Raw genomic sequence first — 15,141 nt, 5'->3', positions numbered from 1 at the left:
GTAAATCATTTCAAAACAGCAGCATTCTAGTGCAAAATCATTGACTAGTCGCAACACTTTGCTCCGACCTCATAAGGAAAAACAAATTGCAGAGTACTCTCCGAGGGCACTAAATCATTAATGGCTGTGATGCAAAGAAATAGTATAACCACTTTTATGTCAATAAGTGACTGCAGCCTCAGTTTGTGCAAAACATGATTTATATAATTACCAACTTGCAATAGTTTTTTGTGCAAACGTGCCTTTTTTTTACTACAACCCCCCCCCCCACCAAACCCAAATTGCTCTGACTTTTTTTGTTGTGCATTTTACTGAGCCAACTAAGCATTAACTTTGGAGCCATCCAGTTCCAGATGAAGTTTCTCTCCTATTTCCTTTTTATATGCTCTGAGCTCATCTTATCCATGAGACCCACCTCCTACTCTGGACCCCATTCTCACTAAACTGCTGACCATGCATCTCACCTTCCTGGCCCCCATGCTATCTGACATTGTAAATGGTACTGCCACCTCACTTTAAAAATTGCCATCATTTTCAAAAAAAAACAACCCACCTATGTACTTGCAATTGACTGTCCCATCTCCAATCTCCCTTCCCTCAAGGTCCTTCAATGTGTTATCTCCCAAATCCAGGCCCATCTTTTCCAGAACTCCAGGCTTGAATCAGGTTTCCACCCCTGCCACAGTACTGAAACAACCCTAATGAAAGTCACAAATTACATCCTCTGTGACTGGTGTGCTATCTCTCCTCATCCTTCTCAACCTTTCTGAAACCTTTGGCACACACCCATATTCCTCCACCACCTCTGCTATTGTCGAGCTGAGTGGGACTGCTCTTGCAATCGTAGCCAGAGCATCTCCAGCAAAGGCTTCTCACCCCTTGAGTCCCCCAAGGATCCATACGTGGCCCCCTCTGGGATTTTTGATCGGTTTTGTCTCCCCTTGTGAAACTAGTACTGAAAGTGTTTTGAAGCAAAGTGAATTTACTTAAGTTTTAAAAGGGGGAAGCCACAGGCACTCAATCTACTTCCAACTGATATGATAAGGACATTAGCCAGGGTGACCCTTATTTTTGAGAACAACAGGAGATGTTTTCATACTAAATATAGCTTAAAACAAGATTTGCCTAGGTAAAATAGCCTAATCATGACATGGACTGATTTTAGTTTTTTTGTATTGTGCTGTTTGTTTCATTTAAACCTACTTGGTCAGATTTATTAAGGGGTTAATCTGTATATATTGGCTTGCCAACATGTAATTTTCTGCCTTCAGATGGGGAGAGGACATAACATGGGATCTTTAACATTCACTGGAACAGGTAGGTGGGGCCTCGATTTAAAGTCTCCTCTAAAAGAAAGCATCTCTGACAATACAGCACTCCCTCAGTACTGCACTAAAGTTTTGGCCTAGATGATGTGAAGTCCTGGAGCAGGGCTCTTGCCAAATCCCACATATAATACTGTTTTGCTGCTTCCAGTAGTGTGATCCTTGCAGCAACACATAAGACCAATTGATGATAAAATTCAAATAGGTTAACTATATACAATCCTGATCTGAATTGCTGCTGCACATGCATTTTGTGAAACAAAATTTTTGGGCACATGTTCAAAATATTCCAGCTTTCAATTGTATTGTGGAGTGGAGCAACCCTACCTTTTTTTTTATGGATCCAGCAGCATTTTTCAGCCCCTTAAGTACAGCCCTCAGCTATAATGTTAGAGCACAACCTGCTTTGCCAATATGATATTTAATTTTCTTTCTCAGCAGGCATCCTTTGGTTCTTTGAGTGAGATAGCCAAATTAGTGATGCCATAGGGCTACTTTGTGCTGTTTGCCCACTGGGAACTGGATTGAACCTGCCTCAAACTCATTTCACGTAGAATGTTTACAGCCAGCAGTCACAAGACTGTCATTCCATCAGTCTGGATTAGATTTGAACCCAGATACCAATTGAAATTTCTTACTGACTGCAGGAACCAGTATGCCCAAGATCCCATACTTAAAGGGTCAGGCGGACGTGAGCTGATGGATAAAATGCCCCCTGCCAGCTTTCCCTAGAATAGAGAGAAATGGAACATTAAAATCAACTATGGACCAGACTGATCATGGACTGCATAATAGGCCAAATAATTGTACTTTATACATTCCCTTGGACAGTAATGTGCATTAAAAAATTAGTTTAAAATACCGCAACATCAGAAATTGATAGCCAAGTTCCGCACCCATGAGGACGGCCTCAACCGGGATCTTGGGTTCATGTCACGCTACACGTTACCCCACCAGCGAACAAATGTTATCTGTTTTTAATATAACGGGTCAGTTGCTGTCTTTTCTATGTTTCTACCTCTCTATCTCTGTTTTTTTTTGTTTGTTTTTTTTTGGTGATTTGTATATTCTGTGAGACCTGGCAGGTAACACCTGTCTGTCTGCACACTGATTGCCTTGGCAACGGGCAGTTGAAAAAACTGTCTGTACTCACCAAGCATTGTTCTGTGAATTATAAATGCGATTTCATCTCGAGGATTTCATTTTCACATCGTTCACCTGACGAAGGAGGTAGCCTCCGAAAGCTTGTGAATTTAAAATAAAATTGCTGGACTATAACTTGGTATTGTAAAATTGTTTACAATTGTCAACCCCAGTCCATCACCGGCATCTCCACATTATTTCTTTTACATTGACAGTCCTTCTGCCCACTTCGGATTTAGGTTCTGTTTTCCCAGATTAACCCTGTGTTGATGTAAATACACAAAGATAAATTTCCTTATTTTCCTATCCACACACAGAAAAGTTTCCTGTAAAATACTGGGATTCCTGTACAAGTGAGAATATCGGAAAGGTCTAAATTTTGGTATGTTACTGAATTCCAGGCTTCCAATATTCCGGTCCTTAAGTGCTACTTCGATTGGTTCTTAGATCTGGGACCTAGAAGTAAAATCGACCTAAACAATCTTGGTTTTCCTCCCTTGGTACTTTTCTGCAATTACCCAGAGAGGCACAAGATGAAGACTTGTGCTCCAGAACTAGCCGCGCCTCTAGCCAAGCTGTTCCAGTACAGCTACAACACTGGCATCTACCCGACAATATGGAAAATTGACCAGGTATGTCCTGTCCACAAAAAACAGGGCAAATCTAATCTGGCCAATTACCACCCCATCAGTCTACTCTCAATCATCAGCAAAGTGATGGAAGGTGTCGGCAACAGTGCTATCAAGCGGCACTTACCAATAACCTGCTCGCCGATGCTCAGTTTGGGTTCTGCCAGGACCACTCGGCTCCAGACCTCATTACAGCCTTGGTCCAAACATGGACAAAAGAGCTGAATTCCAGAGGTGAGGTGAGAGTGACTGCCCTTGACATCAAGGCAGCATTTGACCGAGTGTGGCACCAAGGACCCCTAGTAAAATTGAAGTCAATGGGAATCGGGGAAAACTCTCTAGTGGCTGGAATCATACCTAGCACAAAGGAAGATGGTCGTGGTTGTTGGAGGCCAATCATCTCAGCCCCAGGTCATTGCTGCAGGAATTCCTCAGGGCAGTGTCCTAGGCCCAACCATCTTCAGTTGCTTCATCAATGACCTTCCCTCCATCAAAGTCAGAAATGGGGATGTTCGCTGATGATTGCACAGTGTTCAGCTCCATTCGCAACTCCTCAAATAATGAAGCAGTCCAAGCCCGCATGCAGCATGACCTGGACAACATCCAGGCTTGGGCTCGTAAGTGGCAAGTAACATTCGCGCCAGACAAGTGCCAGGTAATGACCATCTCCAACAAGAGAGAGTCTAACCATCTCCCATTGACATTCAACGGCATTACCCCCATCGCCGAATTCCCCCACCATCAACATCCTGGGGGTCACCATTGACCAGAAACTTAACTGGACCAGCTATATAAATACTGTGGCTACAAGAGCAGGTCAGAGGCTGGGTATTCTGCGGTGAGTGACTCACCTGACTCCCCAAAGCCTTTCCACCATCTACAAGGCACAAGTTAGAAGTGTGATGGAATACTCTCCACTTGCCTGGATGAGTGCAGCTCCAACAGCACTCAAGAAGCTCGACACCATCCAGGACAAAGCAGCCCGCTTGATTGGCACCCCATCCACCACCCTAAACATTCACTCCCTTCATCATCGGTGCACAGTGGCTGCAGTGTGTACCATTCACAGGATGCACTGCAGCAACTCGCCAAGGCTTCTTTGACAGCACCTCCCAAACCCATGACCTCTACCACCTAGAAGGACAAGGGCAGCAGGCACATGGGAACAACACCACCTGAAGGTCCCCCCCAAGTCACACACCATCCTGACTTGGACATATATCGCCGTTCCTTCATTGTCGCTGGGTCAAAATCCCGGAACTCCCTTCCTAACAGCACTGTGGGAGAACCTTCACCACACGGACTGCAGCGGTTCAAGAAGGCGGCTCACCACCACCTTCTCAAGGGCAATTAGGGATGGGCAATAAATGCTGGCCCTGCCAGCGACGCCCACATCCCATGAACGAATTAAAAAAAATGTTAGCCCATAGCCTGAATAAATTCTAGAATCGTTCTATAAGCAGTCTTACTCAAACGGCTTTCTATTATGAGAGATTTGTGAAAGGGATTATTTCAAAGTCTTTTCAGTCCAGTGCAGAAATGTTTTTTTATGTGGGTGTGTACACGGTGGGGCAGAGTTGAGAGATGGCATCAGCTTGTCACCTGTACAGTTTTGCACCAGAAGTTCAGTTTTTGAGTGGCCTGTTCAAGCTTTTAAAATTTAATTAGGGTAGCTGACACTGCCTCATGAAGGCTGCGGCAGCCCTTCCCAGAAGTGTCAATATTTGCAGGGGTCCCTCCCATACGCATAAAAGTTTGAAAACCGCTGCATTGGAGGAGTACAGGTGACTGCAGATGGTATGGTTTTGACCATCAGCTGTACTAAGTATAGATAATCAGAGCTGGAGGGATCCAATGTCATTTTGACCTACGGAAACGTGTCTACAGATTTTTCCATTGGATTAAGGCATTTTGTTGGGGAGCCGGTCCTGCACACTTGCAATCTCGTTCAACTTGTTGCAGAGCCCGGCACTCAATGCCAAATGTAAATGAGAGAGGGAGAGGAGCAGCACACATGGGAAAGTAAAAATTGGCTTATGGTACAAGACTTCAGCAAACACACTTAAATGTAATGGACACTTTTAAGCCATGGATTGGATCGGTCCATGGACAACATATCCCAGCCAATCATTAAACACTCAACCAAATCTTAGTGCGGGATTTCTCAGCCGTAACATACTGTCAAAAAAATATTTAAGATAATGTGTCTTAATGAAATTCTAACAGCTCTAATTACATGGCAGCCATTGCCCTTTTAACTGTAAAAAGGGACAGAATAATTTCAAACCATGCCACAATTTTAATTCTGGCAGTACAACTTCCCAACAAAATGGTCTTCGGCTAGTGAGTTTTATAGTGCTACCATTTAAAAAAATAGCTCATCTCCCAATGCAACCTGCAACCACCTGGAAATAGGTCAAATTAAAATTCAAATAACAAAAGATATAAGATATTAAGGGGAACAGATAGGGTGGATAGAGAGAAACTATTTCCACTGGTTGGGGATTTTAGGAGTAGGGGGCACAGTCTAAAAAATAGAGCCAGACCTTTCAGGAGTGAGATTAGAAAACATTTCTACACATAAAGGGTGGTAGAAGTTTGGAACTCTCTTCCGCAAACGGCAATTGATGCTAGCTCAATTGCTAAATTTAAATGTGAGATAGATAGCTTTTTGGCAACCAAAGGTATTAAGGGATATGGGCCAAAGGCAGGTATATGGAGTTAGATCACAGATCAGCCATGATCTTATCAAATGGCGGAGCAGGCACGAGGGGCTGAATGGCCTACTCCTGTTCCTATGTTCCTAAAAGCAGAAGGAATGGTCTATTTTCTAATACAAAACAAATTAAAATCCCTCTTAAGACAAGTAATTTTTAAGAAAGTCATAGAGTCATAGAGTTATACAGCACGGATAGAGGCCCTTCAGCCCATCGTGTCCGCGCCGGCCATCAAGCCCTGTCTACTCTAATCCCATATTCCAGCATTTGGTCCGTAGCCTTGTATGCTATGGCATTTCAAGTGCTCATCCAAATGCTTCTTGAATGTTGTGAGGGTTCCTGCCTCCACAACCCTTTCAGGCAGTGAGTTCCAGACTCCAACCACCCTCTGGGTGAAAAAGTTCTTTCTCAAATCCCCTCTAAACCTCCCGCCTTTTACCTTGAATCTATGTCCCCTTGTTATAGAACCCTCAACGAAGGGAAAAAGCTCCTCAGTATCCATCCCATCTGTGCCCCTCATAATTTTGTACACCTCAATCATGTCCCCCCTCAGCCTCCTCTGCTCCAAGGAAAACAAACCCAATCTTCCCAGTCTCTCTTCATAGCTGAAGCGCTCCAGCCCTGGTAACATCCTGGTGAGTCTCCTCTGCACCCTCTCCAAAGCGATCACATCCTTCCTGTAGTGTGGCGACCAGAACTGCACACAGTACTCCAGCTGTGGCCTAACCAGTGTTTTATACAGCTCCATCATAACCTCCTTGCTCTTATATTCTATGCCTCGGCTAATAAAGGCAAGTATCCCATATGCCTTCTTTACCACCTTATCTACCTGTTCCGCCGCCTTCAGGGATCTGTGAACTTGCACACCAAGATCCCTCTGACCCTCTGTCTTGCCTAGGGTCCTCCCATTCATTGTGTATTCCCTTGCCTTGTTAGTCCCTCCAAAGTGCATCACCTCGCACTTTTCCGGGTTAAATTCCATTTGCCACTGTTCCGCCCATCTGACCAACCCATCTATATCGTCCTGCAGACTGAGGCTATCCTCCTCGCTATTTACCACCCTACCAATTTTTGTATCATCAGCGAACTTACTGATCATACCTTTTACATTCATATCCAAGTCATGAATGTAGACCACAAACAGCAAGGGACCCAGCACCGATCCCTGTGGTACCCCACTGGCCACAGGCTTCCAGTCACAAAAACAACCTTCGACCATCACCCTCTGCCTTCTGCCACTAAGCCAGTTTTGTATCCAAAGTGCCAAGGCACCCTGGATTCCATGGGCTCGTACCTTCTTGACCAGTCTCCTGTGGGGGACTTTATCTGAAATCCATCCACTGCATTACCCTCATCCACACGCCTAGTCACCCCCTCAAAAAATTCAATCAAATTAGTCAGACATGATCTTCCCTTGACAAAGCCATGTTGACTATCCCTGATTAATCCTTGCTTCTCCAAGTGGAGACTAATTTTGTCCTTCAGAATTTTTTCCAATAATTTTCCTACCACTGATGTTAGGCTCACTGGCCTGTAGTTCCCTGGTTTTTCCCTACTCCCCTTCTTGAATAATGGTACTTGACATGTTTCAAAATAGCACCAGAGGCAAATGGGTACGTTTAGCAGACTAAATCCTTTATCACCAGTAAAGGGTTTTCAAAAGGCCACTGTAACCCGTTCTGGAATATCTTAAAGGGTTGCTGTCAAATTTAAAGGTTGCAAGATAATCATTACTACTATTAGGTTTTTAGGGTGGAAAAGGAGAAGTAATAGGGGAAGAAGGCAGAGATGATGTGAGTTTGCTGTAATTTTAACTTGAACAATATCAAGATACGCAATGTACGAGTCCAGGTTACATTTATATGGTTGATTTAAAGCATTAGTACTGGGCTAGCTCTGAAAGTAATGCCACTCCTGACCATCCATTAGGGCACTGGTTTGCAAGGTTTCTAGAGCCATGTGGGGAGAATCTCAGGCCAAAGTGACAGGTCTATCCTCATGGTTCCTTCAATGAGCCAAGCTTGCTGGTCAATTATCCAGTGTCCTGGAGTACTGCAGATCTGCTTGACTCAGGTACTGGATTATCAAGTCTATCCCAGATCATCATTTCAGTTTGAATCTCCCATCATCAGGCATGTCATTTTGGAGCCAACTTGATTCCAAAGAGATTCCATTTACGTAATTCCCAAGGAGAATAGCCACTAGTTGATCTTTAGACAACTGACGAGCATGGGTTTGAGCCCTTGCTGGCAGACACAGGTACATAGAAACTCTTCCTCTACAGCATGGTGAGCTGCACAATTCACCATAAAATATGTAGAATCATAGAAAGGTTACAGTATGGAAGGAGGCCATTTGGCCCATCGAGTCTGCGCCAGCTCTATGCAGGAGCAATCCAGCTAGTTCCACTCCCCCGCCCTTTCCCTGTAGCCCTGTAATTTTTTTTCCTTTGAAGTACTTACCCAGTTCCCTTTTTGAAGGCCATGATTGAATCTGCCTCCACCACCCCCCTCAGGCAGTGCATTCCAGATCCTAACCGCTCGCTGTGTTTTTAAAAAAAAAAGTTTTTCCCTCATGTCACCTTTTTGGTCCTTTTGCCAACCTTAAATCTATGTCTTCTGGTCCTTGACCCTTCCGCTAATGGGAACAGTTTCTCTATCCACTCTTTCTAGTACCTTCATGATTTTGAATACCTCTATCAAATTTCCCCGCAACCTTCTGTTCCAACGAGAACAACTCCAGCTTCTCCAGTTTATCCACTTAACTAAAGTCCCTCATCCCTGGCATCTAGTAAATCTTTTCTGCACCCTTTCTAAAGCCTTCACATCTTTCCTGAAATGCGGTGCCCAGAACTGGACACAATATTCCAGTTGTGGTTGAACCAGTGTTTTATAAAGGTTCATCATGACTTCCATACTTTCGTACGCTATGCCTCTATTTATAAAGCCCAGGATCCATATGCTTTCTCAACCTGTCCTGCCACCATCAGTGATTTGTGTACATATACCCCCAGATCTCTCTGTTCCTGTACCCCTTTTAGTTGTGCCCTCTAATTTATATTGCCTCTCCTCGTTTTTCCTACCGAAATGTATCACTTTGCATTTTTCTGCGTTAAATTTCACCTGCCACGTGTCCGCCCATGCCACCAGCCTGTCTATATCCTCTTGGAGTCTATCACTATCACTATCCTCCTCACTGTTTACTACCCTTCCAAGTTTTGTTACCTGCAAATTTTGAAATTGTGCCCTGTACACCCAAGTCCAAGTGGTTAATATGTATCAAGAAAAGCAGTGGTCCCAGCACTGATGCCTGGGGAACACCACTGCACACCTCTCTCCAGTCTGAAAAACAGCCGTTCACCACTACTCTCTTTTTCCTGTCACTTAGCCAATTTTGTATCCATTTTGCTACTGCCCCCTTTATTCCATGGGCTGCAATCTTGATAAGCCTACCGTGCGACACATTATCAAACGTCTTTTGAAAATCCATATACACCATATCAACTGCATCGTGAGTGTATTGCTGCTACCCTCTTTACCATAGCAAGTGCATACACTATACCCGTTGAACAGTGGTTCCACCAGTTGGCGGCGCACAGCTTCATCCAGAACCACTTGCATTTTTGCAACCCAGTCATGGTAGGCTCTGAGGTCTGCATTTATGAGTGCATGTTCACATATCCTACCTCTAGATAACACATAAGAAATAGGAGCAGGAGTAGGCCATCCGGCCCCTCGAGCCTGCTCTGCCAATCAACAAGATCATGGCTGATCTTCTGCCTCAATGCCATTTATCTGCACTATCCCCATACCTCTTGATGCCTTTTAATATCTAGAAATCTGTCGATCTCTGTTTTGAATGTATTCAAAGACTGAGCCTCCATAGCCGTCTGGGGTAGAGAATTCCAAAGATTCACCACTCTGAGTGAAGAAATTTCTCCTCATCTCAGTCCTAAATGGCCTACCCCTTATTCTGAGACTGTGATCCCCTGGTTCTAGACTCCCCAGCCTTGGGAAACATCCTCCCTGCACCTACCCTGTCCAGCCCTGTAAGAATTTTGTATGTTTCAATGAGATCACCTCTCATTCTCCTGAACTCTGGAGAATACAGGCCTAGTCTACTCTAATCAATTGGCCATCCCAGGAATCAGTCTGGTGAACCTTCATTGCATTCCCTCTATGGCAAGTATATCCTTTCTTAGGTAAGGAGACCAAAATTGTACACAATACTCCAGGCACGGTCTCACCAAGGCCCTATATAATTGCAGTAAGACATCTTTACTTCTGTACTCAAATCCTCTAGTAATAAAGGCCAACATTTGCCTTCCTAATTGCTTGCTGCACTTCATGTACAAGGATACCCAGGACCCTTTGAACATCAACATTTCCTAATCTCTCTCCATTTTAAAAAATACTCTGCATTTCTGTTTTTCCTACCAAAGTGGATAACTTCACATTTTTCCAAATTATATTCCATCTGCCATGTTTTTGCCCACTCACTTAGCCTTTCTATATCCCCTTGAAGCCTCTTTGCATCCTTCTCACAACTCACGTTCCCACCCACCTAGTTTTGTGTCATCAGCAAACTTGGAAATATTACATTTGGTCCCCCAATCCAAATCATTGATATATATTGTGAATAGCTGGGGCCTAAGCACCGATCCCTGCGGTACCCCACTAGTCACAGTCTGCCAACCTGAAAAAGACCCGCTTATTCCTACTCTCTGTTTTCTGTCTGTTCACCAATTCTCAGTCCATGCCAGTATATTACCCCCAATTCTATGTGCTCTAGCTTTGTTCACCAACTTCCTGTGTTACTGGCAATTGAAGAGACAAGAAAAAAACAGAGCACCCTATTAAATGGTAGAGATAAGGTTAACACATTATTATTTCAAAGTCTCGCAAGGCAGTAGGATCAGATGACAATAATGGAACTTTATAAAAAGTACATTTAGAACAGATACCGGGACAAACTTCTTTGCTCACAGGATGTTAAATGTTTGGAATAATCACCCCACCATTGCCTGCTGTGCCTCCTGCCAACTAGGAACAACTAGCTTGAATTCCCTTCCTGAACCCTTTCACCTCTCCTCCTTTTAAGTCCGTCCTTAAAACCCACCCTCTTGACCAAGCTTTAGGCCACCCATCCTAATATCTCCTTCTCACAACACTGTAAAAGGCCGTGGGAAGTTTTTCTACATTTGGTGCTATATAAATACAAGTTATTGTGTATAGTAAACATTGTGTCCATTTTTATTGACAAGGAACATTTCAGTACAAAACACACTTAATGATGTTGTTTACAGTGGTTTTGGCAAGTCCAATGTGCATTGTGTTTCATTTGATGAACTAGCTTCCATCTTTCAAGTAATTCATTTGTTATTGGTCCTAATCTTCATTGTGTAGACATTTATATCTGCGCTCTCAAAATATTCAGTTTATCAACTGGGAGCAGAAACCTGCATATATGTGTTGAAATGTCTGTGACAAACTCTGCCCTGGTGCCCGAGAATATGCTGCCAGGGACAGCCCACAGTATTACATGGATATTGCCAGCTGCAAAATGTACACTGCAGCTGCCAGTCTCTGTCTCTGTATGGTATAACCATAGCTTTAGTTCTTAACTGAAATTAAAAAAAATTGTTGTGGCAGAAACAATGGCCCTGATTTTAACTGCCCCCACTGATGGAAACCGGGCAGAGAGCGCAGTTAAAATAACGGGAGTCACTTACCTCCTCCGACGATGTCATCAGGATCCGATTTGTAATATTAACCTGAGGCCTATGCGGAGGGGTAGTGTCAGCTCCCTGGTCAGGCAAGAACTGCTGGGAGCTGGATTCTGAGCCAGAAGAGGCCCAGAAGGTAAGTTTGATATTTTTCAGGATTTCTTGTCAGGCAGGAGTGCTCCTCGAAGGAAGCCGTGGGTGTCCCTTGCACCCTGCCTTCGATTGCAGCCTGAAACCCCCCCCGACCACGGTCCCGACCTCTCAGCCTCCTGATCGCAGCCCTGACCTCTGGAATACTCCTCCTCCTTCTGATTGTGGTCCCAAACTCTCCCCCTCCCTCCCCCAACTGCTGGGACTGTCCCCATGGATCCCCAACTGCTGGGACTGTCCCCATGGATCCCTAGCTGTGGCCTTCTGCCGCTTGCTCGTGTTCCCGCCTGCCAGCCAGGCTATCGGGTGCCAGCTATCAGGCAGGTCTGCAGCAGGTTATTTAAACGAGGCCCTGCCATCTTCCATCCCCGGCTTTGCTGAGTATTTCACGCGATCCGCGCTCCCCCGCACCCTCTGCTCCGCTTTAATATCGGAGTCAATATTACTACTGCTTTGCTGGTTGTGTCCTCTTACACCGAGTTTATAGAACAATTAAATTATCCTTCAAGACAACAGCTTCTTGATCTAGTCCTTTTAAGACTAAAACGTGATTCAGTTTTAGTATTTTTAAAAAAACTTAATTTATTTTAGTTTTTGTCCCTTTCATTCAGTTTTTGAGTTTGTTCCTAATTTTGTTCTATTTCACTTAGGGGTAGATCTTGACTTTGTGCGATAGTGTAAAACAGGTGATGGTGAGTCGACAGCCTGTTTTACACCTTGACTTCAATGGAAATAAAAATCGGTAGTGATGTAAAACGGGCTGCTCGACTCGCTGTCACCTGTTTTGCACTATCGCAAACAAAGTAAAGATCAACCCCATTGTCTTTTAGTTCTGTTTATAGTGTAGGGTCTTAAAAGCCTGTAACCCAACATGAAGAGGATGCAGTTGATTCCACAGAGCCTGTGCCTCCTCTGTTAGGATTTGCATAGCAAGATTTGGAGACATTTTTTTGCAGAAAAGTAGCACTAGATATTTGCAGAGATGTTCCTTCATTTTTTTTTAATGACATTGCATGTTTTACAGATTCTAGGGTGGTGTTTCATTTTGCTGAAACCTGTGACTAACTTGTTGTGACTGGTATTGACTAAGGAATGTATGTTTTTAGAAGTGCTTTGCAGGTGAACAAGTTAATGTAGTATATCTTTAACTATGCACACTTGAGTCTGGAGACCTAGAACAGAACAGTGTTTAAAATCAGATAGAAACACAAGGTCAAAGCACACGATTGGCGCACTAAGAACATTCTGTCCTAGACAATGGAGAGTAACATACTGACGTGTGGGGGAAGGAACAGTAAAAACATATGAAATTATCATACTGTTTAAGAAAGGTTGTAAAAGCAGTGAACCAAAGAGTGGTTTCTTTGGATAACCTTCAGAGCAAATAAGCCAGTGCAGACATCTGGAACTAAGAATGAAATCCTAGTTATAAACCTTTTCTCTAGAATAATACAATCTGACCCTAAAGGATAATGTATGTGTGGATTGCATAAACTATGCTGCTTTGCAAAATTAACAAATGTTTATATGAATTATACTATCTTTCATTAAATAACAAAACTTTAAAAAAAATATACATTTGTACATATGACTTTGACTTAATGAAAGTTTTGCTTCTAAGTTGCAGCTAGACTTAAAAGGATCTAAAAGTTGAGCACTTCCTCCTCAAAGTTAAGTCCCAGGAAGCAAAAGATAAACGTTTTGGGTTTCTTTCACACCAAAGGGTGGAACTTTGGTCAGCAAAGTTCCTGTGCTCATTCCTGCTACATTCCTGCGTGCACTATTTTTATGTAGGCAGTAACCCATTAGTATGAGAATATTAAATATTTGTGAACATGCCACCCGATCAGAAATCTGGTGTCCCAGTAGTGCTGAAAATGCCCATCTATATTATGCTAATTACTCTGACCCCCAGGATTTGCAATGGGGTCAAAATGTTTTTTTAAAAAAAAATCAAACTACCCACTTTGGGGAACGAGACAGAAATAAAGAAAGAAAACAGCATTAGGCCAAGCAAAATAGAAAAATAAGATAAATAGTAAAGAGGTAGAAAAGAAGTGCAGAAGCTGCAGAAAGAAAAGCAGAGGAAAGGAAAACAGACGCAAGGAGAAGGAGGAACACTGGGAGTAAAGAATAAATGAGAGTAAACAGTAAGTTGTAAATGTTATATAATACAACTGTAGATTTAAAAATTCCTGTATTTAGTTGACAACATAAAAATAAAGTATGAAAACAGTTCTGTTGTCTTTATACTTTCTATTCCTTTATTTGGACTTGTGACCTGTGTACACAGTAAAACATACACCGAAAACCGGTGCTAAATCAGGGAAAAAGTGGAACAATTCCTCTCTGTACGTGATATCTCCAAAATGTAAAACAAAAGAAATTTAATTCTGAATAATGTTCTCTGCTAGTCGTTCAGGTTTGAATTACCTGCCTAAAAGGCCTGAGGTATTTACACAATATACAGTTTGATACATAAGGCTAATAATAGTGGTGAAAAGGGTAATCCTTACTCTGACTTCATAGTCATGAAATATGACCATTCATAGATGTTTCCTTACTTCAGTAAGTGACAATATTTCATCTGAGTATCAGCATTTATAGAGTCTCAATGATCAATATCTGATAATGTATCAATTAGGCTGAACCAGCTAGCTTCAGACTGCATAAGTCAAGCAGTGTGCTATTCAAAGTTTATAAAGTACAGTAGAACCTGCTTATAGTGTTCAAATGATGCAGTGCTCAAATTTTAAATGCTGAGCCCACACTCCAGTATTTTTATATCCACTTGCAGTGCCCACTACACTTCAGCTGTACTGCTCAATTTATGGGCTGTCATTCAAACCATGGAAGTTTACAGCAGAGAAGGAGGCAATTGAAACTATCTTATCTGTGTTGGCTCTCTGCTCGATCAATACTAAACTAGTTCGATTGCCCTGCTCCCACCCCATAATCATGTATCTCCTTCAATATATCTGCTTTCATCAGTGACAATTTGAAATTGATGACTCCTCATCACTGACTCCCAAAACAAGGAATAGTCTTTCTCTGTATGCTCTATCAAAACCCATCATAATTTTAAGAATCCTCTTAGCATTCTCTGTTCCAGTAGAAATAGCCTTAGTGTCTCAAGTCTCTCCTCATTACTATAGTTTCTCATCCCTGCTATGGCCTCGGTGAATCTACAGTGTACCCTCCCTATGGCTTTAATGTCCTTTCTACAGTGGAGCATCCAAAACTGCACATAGTACGCTTATACATTCATTTAACCTACTTACAAGGAGTGCCAAAGATTGTAAGAATATGGTAGAAAATCTTATAATTATGGATTATCCCATTTTCTGAGAATAAGGGTACAGTAGAGTATTGATTATGTTAATGGATTAGTAATCCAGAGGCCTGGACTAATAATGTGGGGAACATTAGTTCAAATCCCACCATGGCAGTTT

At 42.8% G+C, this 15,141-nt stretch overlaps 1 long non-coding RNA gene across 1 annotated transcript in view; it reads left to right on the top strand.

Annotated features, from left to right (window-relative positions):
• The window catches only part of LOC137299506 (uncharacterized), a 63,265-nt gene continuing 48,124 nt past the window's right edge, over positions 1–15,141 (top strand). The window contains exon 1 of the long non-coding RNA XR_010957909.1: positions 1–1,317. This is a non-coding gene — a long non-coding RNA (uncharacterized lncRNA). The remainder of the gene's footprint in view (positions 1,318–15,141) is intronic.

This window comes from Heptranchias perlo, chromosome 29, assembly GCF_035084215.1.
Source record: "Heptranchias perlo isolate sHepPer1 chromosome 29, sHepPer1.hap1, whole genome shotgun sequence".
Classification (NCBI taxonomy): Eukaryota; Metazoa; Chordata; class Chondrichthyes; order Hexanchiformes; family Hexanchidae; genus Heptranchias; species Heptranchias perlo.
The sequence above is the reverse complement of the archived record's forward strand: the minus strand, read 5'-3'. Positions and strand labels throughout refer to the sequence as shown.